We start from the raw sequence: 13,534 nt of genomic DNA, 5'->3' as shown, positions 1-13,534 counted from the left end.
CACATTTACACAATTAGTTTTAAACAATCTTGACCGTATAATTGCTTGACATATTTACTGCAACAGATGTTCTAAACAATCTTGACCGTATAATTGCTCGACACATTAACTGCAACAGATCTATTTTCGGAAGGAATGTAGTATGGGAGACTTGAATAATATAATAGTGTTTTTTTAAACAAAAGTGTTATTATTTTTTATCATTGATCAAACAATTTTTTTCTCTCTAATATATGATCCAGTTCCTGCTAATTGACACATACATAAATAACCAGGAATACTGCTTCATTCATCTTCAAAATATTTTTAAATTTCGTAGCTCAATTCAACTTACCTGATCTTATAGTGCATCGATTAGGTCACCGTCACTGCTAGCTGTTTTTTTAATTGTGAAATTTGTATTTGTGATTTTGGTTGAACTTCAATTGTCATGAGATTCGTGATTTGATTGGTTTCTGATCTGCATTTTGTGTGAGTTCATGGCAATTTGACGGGAAGGCTTTGATGTTCTGACTGTGTCTCCAAGCGACCCTCGATGATGACACCAACAACTATGGTGGATACAGTTATCATCACCATTACAATTACACATTCACATTCCTTATTGCACCATGAACTGAACACTAAGACTATGTTAGAAACAGTTAGAAGCCAGTTACTTACACATCAAGTAATCTGCTAAATGGCTCCAATTACTTGGCTTGGAATCATTCTATGCGTTGTGCTTTGGAAGCAAAGAACAAGCTTGCGTTCATTGATGGATCAATACGTGTTCCTGAACTCAAGGATCTGAATCTGCAATATATCTAAGCTACAATACAAGACACTATCTGAGAGATGAGAAAACTCTTGCTCTAGCAGTCCTATAGACTGAAATGGCCATATTTTGTGAATCCAAGGTATAAGGAACTCATTGCTATTTTTACTTCTGAATCGAAGAGTATAAGGGACTCATAGCCATTCGTAACTCACTGTGCATGTGTACAATTCTCATAACAAACAAATTTAGTGTTTTTTTTCTTTCATTACTATGTAAAAATCATAAAACAACTGCCAGAATGGTTACTTAGCTAAATGCTTATAAGGCGACCATTAACAACAGTTTCGGGTACCAAGTAAAAGATGCTTGGTATCAAACCTAGTGCGAATATAAATATTACTTTCTCCATGTCTTTATAATTTTCACACCATAAATTTAACAATGAAGATTATACTTTCGGCCTATCTGGAAATGTGTCAAAGGGAGGACAACAAACAGTAAACTTGAAGCAGGTAGTTATAGCTACATGCAGCGGTGATGCAAAAGTTGTGTATCCAAGCATAAATTTAGTATTTAATAGCTAAAGTACACATTTACCACACTGTTGCTACTTTGGAAGCCATAAGAAATGAAACCTGATTAGTTGACATAAGTTGATTGCAAATAACCAAACTACTTTCTGGCATTCAGAACAATCAACTACTAATTTCGGTTTTTCTGCTGTGTTTGTTGATTGAACTGATTCACAAGATGAATTAAAAAGAATGAGTTTCATCGAACCCTACTACACTAGTTCCAGACTTCCATTCTTGTTTGAATATTAGTACAATATGGCATCTAATTAGTTTGTTGTCCAAAATGATACATATTTTTCACCATTCTAATTTACTTTATCATCTGCACATTGAATTGGGCAGGATTATGGCTTGATTGATGATGGAAAACCACCTTCGATAAGGGATATAAGGTAAGAATAATTTGAAGGAAGCTTACCGGTTTAAGATACTAATCTTGATTATATCTCCAGACCTCTCTTACCATCCTTATGTTCATACTTTAACCAATCCAGATTATGCTAAAAGATGTGTTTCGTCAAGTTAGTGAAGGTATTAGAAATTAGCTCTACATTCATACAGACTTTGGCGCTCAAATTTACAATCACATATTACATGGAAACTGGAATTTTAAATAGTAATCAAAAGTAGTATCTTAAATAAGCATTTTTTTTTGTATTAAAAATGAAGGTAAGACTTAAGAACAAATAAGTTAGGAACAAGTTTTGAGTATTAGAAGATCACATTGATAATGAGGCTCGTCCAAATTAGAAGTTTGACTGGACAAACCGCAGCTCCCGATTTAAAGATAAGGTTTACTAACAATCAATTAGAGCTATATTAACAAGGGTTTGTCTAACTTTCTATTGAAAAACAACAATTATTTATTAAATTCGTTTCTTATAACATATTGATAGCATAACATATCGATAGCACCAGAAGAATGATTTTAATGAGATATGATTTCAACTTGAATAATTAATATTGTAAAAACTAATAGAGCACAACGAGTGTTGGTAGTAGTTTGAAATACATAAATAAATAAAAAACACCTAACTGAGAAAGGTTTCAAAATCAAAATGGTCAAATGAAACGCCAAAGAGCATTAGATGCCAACAAACAATGAATTATCCACCTGCTAAATTCTTTGACATCCACATCTGCAAGATTCCCCTAATGTAGCATGACTCAAAATTCAGCAAAACCAAATCAAAGTTGCATTAGCATCTTTGATTCCCGTTAGGTCCTTCAAATGTCTTCCAACGGATTTTGAATCTCTGCCCTCATGTCAAAGAAGTAAAAATTTCAATTCAGTTCACAAAACAAACTATGAAACACCTCAAAATGAGTCTGACAAACTAGATTTTGACCAGTCTATAATATTAACATGAGTGCACCAACTTAAATAGCCCGGTAAACTAGTCGGGGCACCCCATGGTTTAGTAATAGGGAGGGGATAGCAGCATATTTAAACATCGCCACTGGCAGGCAATGAATGACGACAATAGTGTCAGATTTTAATCTAAATGTCATTTTGTTTTGCACCTTAGTTGTGATATGAGATAAAGCAGGGACTTCAGCTATTCAAGCACACATCCTAAGTTCTAATCTTGAACATGAAATGAGCTCAAAAGCACAGATAATATTTTCTCAAGTCTCTAAAGAAATGGAGAGGATAATAAATAATTCAATTTGTAGAATAATATAAACACCAAACCATAGAAACTATTCACAGCTTGCAAGTTTAATCAAAATAGAAATAAAGTTTGACTGCTAAATTGTTATCTTTACTCCTTTCTCTGTGACATCACAACAGCGTTCCAATAACAGTTGCAAAAGCCTACGACAACTCTTTGAGATAACATAGAGTGCTTCATCATCAACTTTTGTATGTGACAAGTTCAACACCTCCAGTTTGGGAACTTCAAAGTTCATTCCACGCAGCTTCATTCTTGAATCACGAGCTAAGTTCAACTGCCTAATCTCAAAACAACTTCGTAAAACTTGACAAATACCTTCTTCAGGTATGTTATCGCAATAGCTCAAATCAAGCAACTGCAAATTGGGGAAAATGGAAGCAAATATTTTGATGCTTTCATCTCTTAACCATGAATTACAAGTAAAACGGAGAGACTTTAATTGAGGGCTTGCAGCAAACAACGTTGCACGGTCTTCCTGTTCAAAGTAACTGGAAAGGGATAAAGACCTCAAAGTTGGTCTCTCACGGAGAGCAAAAGCAACACCGGCGTTGGTTATTTGATGACAGTAAAATATGATGGCCTCTTCGAGAAGCTTACAGTTCTTGAACAAGTGGAAAAGCAATTGATCGTTGATGTAGTAATGATCAGCGAAATTAACCTTTCGGAGTTTGAAAAGTGCTGATGAAAGAACCTCTATTCCATTGAGTAAGTTTTCATGATTTTTTAACTTTTTGGGGTAACTAAGGTCGAGTTCTTGGAGCAAAGGGAAACAATCAGCAATGAGGAAGAGATCAGTGCCATGGAGAGATTGAATGAAAGAACATGAGAGTGAGGTCAAAGTTGTAATATTTTGGGAGAAAACTCGTAGCCCATTTGCGGGAATGGTTGGTTGACAGGAGAGATCGAGTGATCTGAGTTTCAATGGGAAAAGAGAGATTTGACAGAGAATCGTGTTGAGGTCATCTTCATAGCACGTGAGGTCAAGAGAGTTGAGGCTGGAGAATCTATGGAAGAGGCGAGGAAGAAAAGGACGTGTTGCATTATAGACAGCGAGTGAGAATAGGAGACGGTTGGTGATAGAGAGAAATTGTTTTGGAGACAACCGAGAGAGTTTTCAAGCAGTGGTTGTTGTCATATTCGCCATCATCGTTGATGAGGAATTTGAAGATAGATTCCCAATTCCCAATACAGCATAATATAATATTTTAAGCTATGTTTTTAGTTATTTTATTAGCATTTGAAGATAAATAAGATGACTGTAATATCCCTCCATAAGTTTTTTTTTAAGACAAAGGGCAAAATGGTAATCTTGCCACTCAAGATTTTTTAAGTGGCAAAATCCACATTTTTCTCTATTCTTCCACACACTTCCTCTCACTAGAATCAAAATTTCTCTCCTCCTTCTCTCTACACAAAAATCGGCCTCCAACATCACACCATAACCCTCTCAATTTTTGTCACTCAAATCATCATGGGTCATGCTTTAATGGGTTTCTAGTAGAGTGTTAAGCAAGTATCACATTTCAAAACTACTCCCTAATTCCTTTATCTTTGGTGAAACCGCCCCTCATTATATATTTTGGGAAAAATTGCTCTTGGAGTAAATGTTCCAATTCATGTTTTTAAAGTGTTTTAAATGTTATGGGAATGATGTTTTTAACATGTTTGATGTTATAGGAGCTATTGGAAGGGAAGGCACATAACTAGTGGCTTGGAGTTGGAAGTTTTTGCCACAAAGTGTTCAAGAGGAACCTCCACAAGATTGTGAGTTCCTTTAGTTAGTAAAAACTTCCTTTTGGGTAGTTTAATTATACCTTTAGAATGACAATATATGATTATTATACATTAGGACATAATTAGTGATGTTATAACATTAGGTTAATTCCCCTTGCTAGTATACTCTAAAAATAGCTCTTATGATGTTAAATATGTTTATGGTGGTGTTGAAATTGGAGGAAGGATAATTTAATAAGTTTTAGTGTATGTCTGCACAATTTCGGCTAGAACTCTGGAAAGTAAATTTGTTAGATTTTATAGCTTTGACACAATTCTTTGATAGTGTAAATGAAGCTTTTATGGAAATAAATGGCTTTAGCTTGGTTAAGAATTTTAATACTCATTTTATCGAATTTGTAGCCGAAATGTGTATAATGTCCTATGTGAGTATTAATGGGTAGATTAGATGATTTATTAGAGTTTATTAGTAATGATATCGTTACTTGTGTATTGACATTGATAGTTCATGGATTTAAAGAAGTAAGTGGATGATTAGTAATAAAAAGAACATATAAAGTTATATGATATGTGTATAGATAATTTAAGAACTTGTTTGGAATTGGATTAAGATGGTGATTGATGGAATATCTATGAATTATTAGAATAAGTTGGCATAATTATAGCATGTCTATTATGTCATATGAATGGTACATTTGAAACAAAAATGTGAGATAGTAGAATGATTATTTCTGAATTAGGTATCCTTATTAGTGTATCCAAAAATCTCTTTTATGTTAATAAGTATGTTTATGCTAGTATAAATGTTGGAGGGAAATTCTATCAAGACAATTGATGTATAAAAAATTATAGAAATGATTTGAAAGAAAATTTGAAATGCATCCTATGAGTAATATGCTCACAGTGAATTATAGAAAATTGCAGAAAAATGGAAATGAGGAGAAAATTGAAATGAGTAACATGCTCATAGAAAAAGAAAGAAAGAAAGAAAGAAAGAAAGAAAGAAAGAAAGAAGATATGAGAATATTAAGGCAAAAACTCCGTTTGCTGCAACGAAGAGATAATGCAGCCTATGAGTTGAGTGCTCATAGTATTTTAAAATTTATATCCGTTCGCTGCAACGAAGAGAGAATGCAGCCTATGAGTAACGCACTCATAGTAATTATATTTATATTTCCGTTCGCCACAACGAAGAGATAATGTGGTATATTTCCGTTCGACACAACGAAGAGATAATGTGGTATATTCCGTTTGCTACAACGAAGAGATAATGTAGCCTATGACGTACGGGTCATAGTAACGAATATGAAAATTCCGTTTGCTACAACGAAGAGATAATGTAGCCTATGAGGTACGGCTCATAGTAACGAATGAAATGTATAATTAATGATATGAAATTTTAAGTCAAGAATTATTATGTTAATAATTGAAAGAAAAATATACAATATATTCAGTTATGGAACCAAGGAAAAACTCTAAAGACCCTCTAACATGAATACTAACATAGCATATATATATATATTAACATAAAAGTTATGTTTAGAATGAATTAGCTACGGAGCAATGTTTCATGGGTATTTTATCAATAGTTGGAGATGAGGAATGTTAGTTATGGAACTCCGGCTTAGTTAGCCGAAATTAGTTACTATCGAAAAAGGATCAGAGACATACTCAGATAAATATGCCAAAGTATAAGTTATATCAGAATACGATATATTGGATATATGATTGTAATTGATATAATTGTGGTGATTATGATTAAATTTGTTATATGATTTGTTTATTGTTGCTGAAATAAATTTTAGGATTGGTGCCGAGCGGAGCATTATTTCCTCTGATGCTATAAGGGGAAAGGACTCACTTTATCCTTGCCATTGTTAATGGAATTCATGAGGTTCCATTTTATTATATAGATATTGTCATTAGTTTATATTATTGAAATTGATTAACGGTAATATTGATGCATCTTGATGACATAGGAAATAATTATAGATTAATGTCAAACTTTATATATATGATGTATATGATAGAAAATTTGAATCAGAAGTATTTTTCTGATAGGATGTTTTATTTTGAGTTGTGCAAGTAGTATGAAAATAAAGATGTTATTTGGAGAGTCTGGCTGATAGAACAGATTTTTTTTTTAAAACAGGATTTACATCTTGGAAATGTTGAAAATACAGAGGAAACTTTGTCGAAATTTCAGTGAATATTTCTTTGAAATGAAATTCAAATTGGAAATTATTATTTATTTATTATAGTTGTCAAGTTTGATTAATAGGCTTGCCGAGCTAGAATGATCTAGTTCGTGCGCCGGTCACGATTAGTGTTTTGGGTCGTGACAATGACATTTAGAGAAGCCGTCTATGATTTGAGAAACATTTTGTATTGTTTTCATTCGAGTCATTATAATTTAGTTTCTTCCATAATCATGCAACTTCATATGTGTTTTGAGTGTTTTTATTAATAAATCTTGTAATTTGGCAAATCAAAAGACCTCATGAAGGATCAAAATGTATGAAGAATGAAGATCAATGATACTTTAAAGGTTTTTGACGACTATACAAGTAGAGGAAAATTTATGTCAAGTTTTAAGGCATTTAAAAAAGAGCACTGCTAGAGAACGTGAATGAATGCCTCGTGAAAATTCAAGAATGCATACGTGTATAGCATGAATTGGTGTACAGTCCGGATTTAGTGGAATAAAGGAGGTTGTGGTGCCATTTTTTTTTTTTTGTATTAACAAGCCACACTGATCGGGAAAATTTCGCTATACTTTATTCGGGAAGTTTAGCATTTCCTTTTAAAAAAAAGAGAGGATATAATGACCGAAAGTAATATATATATATATATATATATATATATATATATATATATATATATATATATATATATATATATATATATATATATATATATATAGAGGGCTGTTAACTTGCACCCACCTAAAAACACTAAGGTGCAAGTTAACAAGCTGCACCTACTAGTTATTTACCAAAACACCCATGTTTTTCTATTATAAACAAATATTATTTATGCTATTTACAAAAATGTCCTTTTAATTAAAATAAAGTTTAATAGAGACAAAAGGGTGTTTTAGTAAAGTACAAGTAGGTGCAGCTTGTTAACTTGCACCTTAGTGTTTTTAGGTGGGTGCAAGTTAACAGCCCTCATATATATATATATATATATATATATATATATATATATATATATATATATATATAATGACAAACTTAGCACATGGAACTGAGGATGTTGTTGGAAAACAAATTGACTTTGGTGTTTAAATTTTGTTGAGAAAATGAAAGGTGAGTGACAAAAATCAAAATAATAGATTTAAATGATGTGATTAAATAATTTCTCTTTTAATTTTTTACATTTGTATGTGCGTACCTAAATAAATTTGATTTAGGTTGGTACCCATGTAAGAATTGCTCGATATATAGATGAGAAAAACTTTCCCACATGATATATGTGGTCTTTCCTTACAACACATCAACTATTCAACTCTCGTGATAGAGCCAAAGACAACTCTTTTTTTTTTTTTTAGCAAAGGCAAAATTACTGAATTTCATTCATAAATAGAGAATACAAGGTAGTAGGAACATCATAAAAGACATGGGGGCTAGGATACGATAGAGCAGCTCTATTAATGTTATGAGCCACACTACTTGCTTGCCTCCTAATAAACGACACTACATAGTCGAGATTACTTAACAAGAGAGTTTTGCATTCAGAAACTAAATCACCAATTTCATTAAGAGGAAGATTGGTGTTTCCTAGTACCAAGAGCTTACTATCTGTTTTGAATGCAACATGGCGGAGGTCTTTGGAGATGGCCATTTTGAGAGATTCCAAGAGACATAGCTTCAGCTTCCAAAACAGTGGCCAACAAAAGTTTGAAATCTGACTTACCGAAGAGAAGGTTTCCAGAAGAGTCATGGAAGCATAAACCATAACACATTACCGAATTACCATTGAAGAGGGTTGCGTCGACATTGCACTTGATTGTGTCGTGAGGAGGCTTTTCCCAGGCAGGGGGCTGCTCGACGTGGTGCTCCGGATGTTTGGCTTTTTGGTCGCAACTGATAGACGTTTGGCAAGTGCACCAAAAACTATCGAAGTAGTAAAAATATCGATCCCACGAGGACTGTTTTTAACTTCAATAATTCAATTGCGTTATAAAAATAGGATGTATAAAAGTTTATTTTGTTTTGCCACTAGGCAGTAGATTTGGTTTGATTTTAATTAAATCAAGTAACAAAAAATAAAGATTTGATTAAGAAAATATGAGAGAAAGATGAGATCAGATCCTTCGAATCCTCTAAGTTCCCCTAATTGGTCTACTGCACCTATTTGTTATGAATCCTCTTCTAATTTACGATGATTAACAAAATAGCCCTAATCAATCCCTTGAGTTAGGACCCTCTTCTTAAACTACAGCCCCTAATTCCTTAGGTGGTCTAATAATTCTTGAAGGTTTTACCGAACGTTAACCTATTATCACTAACAAACAATTATCTATTCCTAGACTAACCCTGTTTATTAGAACAATTCAATTAGGTCTAAGTCGAAAGCCATGGTCAGTGGTCATTCGTTCTCACGAAATCAAGTTATATGTGATCAAGATATAAAAAACATTAAGAACAATTGAATTGAATAAACTAGAATTGAATTCATAAACAAAATAGAGTTTCACAGCAACATGTGTCAATTAGGGTTACAAAGATTCATCTCGAATCTAATCTCTAAGAGATTTAGCTACTCATAATTGAGTTTACAAATAGCATAATCAATGAAATAATTAAAACATACATGAATTGGTAAAAGGTTGAAGAAATCGCCCTTCTAGCCGGCTCCGATGTCTCAAAATCGCACTTTGCTCTCCAAAATCGTAACCCTTGTTCTTCAGATTGAGTGCAGTATTTATAGAAGTCATGGGCCTGACCCGTCAAAATCGCGCCGCGCCTATATATTGGCGTGCCGCGATTTGCCTCTAACAGGGATGTTGTAATTTCGCTTCCAAAATCGCGGCACGGCTTGAAATTGGCGTGGCACGATTTGCTTCGAGCAGACTTCAATATTTCAGCCTTTTGCACTCCAGAAAAGTATAAATTGCATGAGAACTCTATCAAAATGTCACAATAAGTCCTAAAAATTACGTAATGATAGCATGTCATCACAACCCCAAACTTAAACCATTCCTTGTCCTCAAGGAATTTGCTTGCAACAGTGACAAACGACAGTAAAATAATAGTTACCTGACAAAACGATAGTACCCAAAAGTTCATTCTCCTTCTAGCTAAAGATGAGCTAGTTTGACTTGTTCGCATCCACCAATTCACAACTCCTCGCATCAAATTGAAATAGGGTTCTACCAGTCGACATGCAGGTCTACATATTACCATACGCTTGAAAAGTTTCTAAACATCAATCAAAGTCAATATCATTACACACTTTTGAGGTCTTTAGGGTTATAACGGGGCTTAGGTGAAGGTGGGATATATTTGGATAAGTAGGCTACACAAAATTTGAGTTAGGCATTCCTACACGTGTAAAACAAGATTAAATCCCCCAATCCCTATTTGAAACTAAACTTAGGTACCTAGAGAACATTTTCAATAACTTTATCAAAAGCTTGGGGCACATCGAGTTTGAAGATACTCGGATATGACATTGTGTGCCCCTTTTTCAATTTCTTTCATCTTTTTTTTTGTTTTGATACACCTATTTTTGTGTGTATGTTTTTCATTCTTTTTCATTTTTCATCACTTGTTCTCTAGTACCCCCACCCCAAACTTAGTAGGTTGCAAATTCCAAAGGCAACCCCAAACTTATTATCAAGCAACATCCTACATAGCCTAACTCAAATTAAAATTTCAAGGTAATCATCCTAAAAAGGCTCTAGGCTTCATTTGTAGTTTGTCACCGAACAAAAAGTTCTAATCCTACCGGCTCACAATTGGTTAAGAAAGGATAAATTCAACAAATGAAAACAGGGTAGGCTTCAAAAAGGCTCACAGGACCAAGCACTTTTGCCTCAGCGTGTAATTAACAAAGACCAATCAATAATAGAGAAACAATGCAAGTTCTAGAAATGTAGTTGCATGGAAAACTAATCTAAATATAAGTAAATTGAAAAACAAAATTTGGCAATGAACCTTATGGCTGAGATTTCTGGGAGTATGTGACTACCTAGCAACGCCGTACACTTCGCCTTTGAATCAAGTCACCCCTCCTTTAGAACTTTTGGAATACCGTTTCATCAAACAACTGTTACTAAACTGGAATAGGTCACATGAAACAAAACAAATTCATTAATAATAAACAAGTGCAGGAGCAATTACAATAGGGAAATAAGTTCAACGGACTTTGACAATACAAGAATATAAAAACAGTACGAAACAGAAACAAAGTACTAAAAAGAAAAGTACAACGAAAACACTAAAACAAGCAAAGCTGAACCCTCAGTGGTCCAGTCCCATGTCCACATCCTCATCACCACCAGTCTCAGGTAACCCATCAAAGAAGGCTGGCGGGATTTGTCAAATCTCTCGAAAGAGCCAGTGATCGGCCTCCTATGCATCTGTGCCTCTGCAGCAAACTCAGTGGAAAACCTTCTCCTCTCTCCATTTGAGGTGGCTGCTGCTGTGGGGGTGCTTCAGGTGCACCACCTTTCTTCCTCATAAACTCCTCATACTTCTTCATAAAGACATCCATGGTCTTGTCGGTGATAGGCTGAACAGTAGGAGTATGCAAATCACCCTCAAACTCTTGCAATAATCGAACCATTCTCTTGCGTCATCAGAAATAAACCGGTTAACATTTGATGGTGGGACAACGTTTCTTTTGCGTTTGTTTTGGCTAGATGAAGGTTGGGTGGTAGTTGTCTTAGGCTTGGTTTGTTGTCTAGTTTGTGGTTTTGAAACATTTTGTGGTTTGGGTGCCATTTGTGTGAAAGTTTGAGAGTGTGTGAAAAAGGGTAGGTTGTTTTGGTTAATTGAAATGGATGAAGATGAAGAATGTTGGATGAATTGGTGTTGGGATATGCTAAGGAGATGAAAAATTGATGAAAAAGGGTTGATTTTCGTGGGTTAGGGTTCCTGGAGAAAATTGGGCAGAGTAACTAGGAAAATGGAAAGAGGTTTATGCTGAAACTGCTGGTTCTTTAATAGGCTGTGGCAAAATCGTGTTACGATTGGGAAATCGTGGTGCGATGGCAGTTTGTAAAGGTTACCTTTTTCAAATTATCACAAGGATCGTATCACGATTGTCACCACCGTGACGCAATTTGGCTGAGGCAGAAAGGAGTGCAAAAATTTTCTGAAATCGTACCACGATCCCCCAATCGTAATACGATTTAAGCGGTCAAGTCCAGGCAGTTTTACTTCAAAATCGTATTACGATTTGACAATCGTAACGTGACTTTGAAGACATAATAAAAATTTTTAAAGTTTGCAATTTTTTCTCGGACTTCCACTTTTTTTAAGAAACAAGAGTTTTTGAAGAGGAGATTGTGACACAACATCAGTATTGTATCACAATCTTCTTGGCAGGGCTTGCACACTAAAACTTTGAAAGAAAAATTCCTGCCTGTTTTGTGTTTCGTTGTTGAAAATATTTTTTTTATATTGAAAACAATAAAAATAAATACTACCTGAAATTAAATCTAGTGGGTTTCCTCCCACCAAGCGCTTTCTTTTACGTCATTGAGCTTGACGCTTCAACCACTGTTAGGGTGGCAAATATGTCAGAAAGAACACATCACCCTTCTTCTTCCTCTTGTTAGGCAGGAAATCCATGAACTTGGCATAAAGAAGTAGATGCTCCCATGCGCTCACAGTTAAACCTTTGGAATTTAAGCTCTCCCACCTTAGAGAAGGACATGCATCCATTTGCACACGAGTGATTTCCTTAACCCCTGTTTGTTCAGACTTCGGGAAAATGTCAGCACTCCTCACTTTTGAATTTTCTTCCACCACAACCTTGTGACACTCAATCTCCATCTGAACCAGCTTCCTCTGAGACTCATGTGCTTTCTCAACAAGATCACCACACTGAACATCAAACTTTTCAAATAAAACTTGATTTGACACCAAGAAATCATCTAAAACATTCTGAAGTTGAGTATTGTAATCGATGTTGATCACCTCTTTCTTCCCTTCACCATCACTACCTGGTTGATTCGCCTCATAATGACCACAACTCGAGATTTTGTTGTCCAAAATTTTGATCTTAAAAGATAGCATATATTTTTCATACTGCAACTTAGCAATCTCTTCTGTGTCATAGAGGAGTACCCTGTCTATCATAGCTGCAAAACTTGGATAAACTTTTCAGTAGCACAGTACAATGAGAAGAAAACAAAGAGCATAATATTTTTTTTTTTAAAATATATATACAAAAATATAAAAGACAGAAATCCAAAATAATAACGTAATTGCCTTGTTGAAATAATTCAACAAGCCCCGGCAACGACGCCAAAAACTTGATAGACGTTTGGCAAGTGCACCAAAAACTATCGAAGTAGTGAAAATATCGATCCCACGAGGACTGTTTTTAACTTCAATAATTCAATTGCGTTATAAAAATAGGATGTATAAAAGTTTATTTTATTTTGCCACTAGGCAGTAGATTTGGTTTGATTTTAATTAAATCAAGTAACAGAAAATAAAGATTTGATTAAGAAAATATGAGAGAAAGATGAGATCAGATCCTTCGAATCCTCTAAGTTCCCCTAATTGGTCTACTGCACCTATTTGTTATGAATCCTCTTCTAATTT

The 13,534-nt window shown here is 34.4% G+C and overlaps 1 pseudogene; it reads right to left on the bottom strand.

Annotated features, from left to right (window-relative positions):
• Positions 1 to 2,261: 2,261 nt before the first annotated feature.
• On the bottom strand, positions 2,262 to 4,201 carry LOC146898757 (F-box/LRR-repeat protein 16-like; annotated as a pseudogene).
• Between the last annotated feature and the right edge of the window lie 9,333 nt (positions 4,202 to 13,534).

The sequence above is a fragment of the Medicago sativa genome, chromosome 8 (assembly GCF_051527215.1).
Source record: "Medicago sativa cultivar Bolivia chromosome 8, Bolivia_mono, whole genome shotgun sequence".
Lineage (NCBI taxonomy): Eukaryota > Viridiplantae > Streptophyta > Magnoliopsida > Fabales > Fabaceae > Medicago > Medicago sativa.
Note: the sequence above shows the minus strand (reverse complement) of the source record. Positions and strands in the feature narration are given on the sequence as shown.